Here is a 1,633-nt window from a genome sequence, read left to right as displayed (position 1 = left end):
TTCTTCCTCCCCCCCAGCCAGGAGACAAAACCAGCCTGACAAGATGGAGGCCAGGCCATCAATCAAGGCGCCCGCTGGAACCACCTCTCCCCGGCGCTAATGAAGCCCTTTCCCGGCCCTCGGCAGCGCTGAGCCCCCCGGCCCCGGCCTGGCAGCCCCCACCGCTGCCAGGGTGCCGCGGGTGCAAGGTGCCGCGGGTGCAAGGTGCCGCGGGTGCAAGGTGACACGGGTGCAAGGTGCCATGGGTGCAAGGTGACACGGGTGCAAGGTGACATAAGTGCAAGGTGACACGGGTGCAAGGTGCCGTGGGTGCAAGGTGCCGTGGGTGCAGGCTGGCGAGGGTGCAGCATGACGAGGGTGCAAGGCGCCGTGGGTCTGGGTTGCACAGACGTGGGGGCAGCGTGGTGAGGGGCTGGCGAGGTTGTGGGGCGGCCTGGCCCGAGGCCACCGTGGGACTGGGGGGGGTGGAGGGGTCTCAGGGCTGCAGGCTGCCGTGGGGTTGGGGCTGCCGGGGATGCTGGCCGCCATCCCCCGTGGATTCGGGGCGGCGTGGAGGCGCAGCCGGTGCGGGGCTGGCGTGGATGTGGGGCCGGGCTGCCCTGGCGGCCCCCAGCCCCGCCAGCGGCGCAGCAGCAGCCCCTCGCGCCCGGTCCCGTCCCATCCTCCCCCCCCCCAGCGCCCGCCTGAGTGACAGCTCGGTGGCCCCTCTCGGCCCTGCTGCCCCCCAGGGACGATGCCCCTTTGCCCCCCCAGCCCTGGGGCCACTGGGCTGCAGTGACGCCTTTGTCCCCATGTCACCCTGGGGGGGCACCGGCTGTCAGCAGAGCTGGCTGGGCCCCTTCACGCTGCCTTCCTCCTTCTCCTCCTCCTCCTCCTCCTCCTCCTCTTTGTTCTCCTCTCCCGCTTTCCTGGGGCCGGCCAGTCCCCGCATCCCGACACCTCCCGTGCCGGCACCTGGCTTGGCCAGCGCCGATCCCCGCCGCGGGGACGCCCGGAGCTAGAAGGACCCCGGCCCCCCCCGGGGCTCCCCGACCCCCCCCGGCTGCAGCTGGGCCAGACGGGGGATGCTGTGGGATCCCGGGGGGGGGGGGGATCCAGGCACCTGCCTGGGGCTTTGCCCTGCCTCCCCAGGGCTGCCGAGGGGTTTCGGGGACCCGGAGCCAGGCGGGTGGCCGTGGGGACAACGTCAGGGTGTCCCCTGCGCGGGGACATCTGCCCCGGCCACCCCCCCAGTGCCAGGGTCCCCGGGGTGGCTCTGCCAGCTGCTCTCCCAGCCGGCCCCTCCGAGGGGACCAGGCTGCAACCCCCCCCCCCAAAATCCCTGCACCCCTGAGCAGTTTGGGTGCAGCCAGGGCACTTGCAGCTCGGGGGGGTGTCAAGCTGCCACCCGCCACCGTGGTGGTGGCCCCGAGCTGCCACCGCTTCTGCGGCCAGCGATGCCAGGGGCTTTGCTGGGTCCCCCTGGCCGCTGCTCGCTGCCAGGAGGATTTGGGGACGGTGGGAGGTGTGTCCTGCCCCTCGTCCTGCTGGAGCCTGGGCCTGGGTCCCCTGTGTCTGCACCCCTTGGGGGACCCACGGCAGGGACCTGCTGTGGGGCAGAAGGGTGGCACCAGGGTCCTGGTGCCGGGACAGG

Source organism: Apteryx rowi, unplaced genomic scaffold (genome assembly GCF_003343035.1).
Source record: "Apteryx rowi isolate R43461 unplaced genomic scaffold, aptRow1 scaffold_331, whole genome shotgun sequence".
Taxonomy (NCBI): Eukaryota; Metazoa; Chordata; class Aves; order Apterygiformes; family Apterygidae; genus Apteryx; species Apteryx rowi.
The sequence above is the reverse complement of the archived record's forward strand: the minus strand, read 5'-3'. Positions refer to the sequence as shown.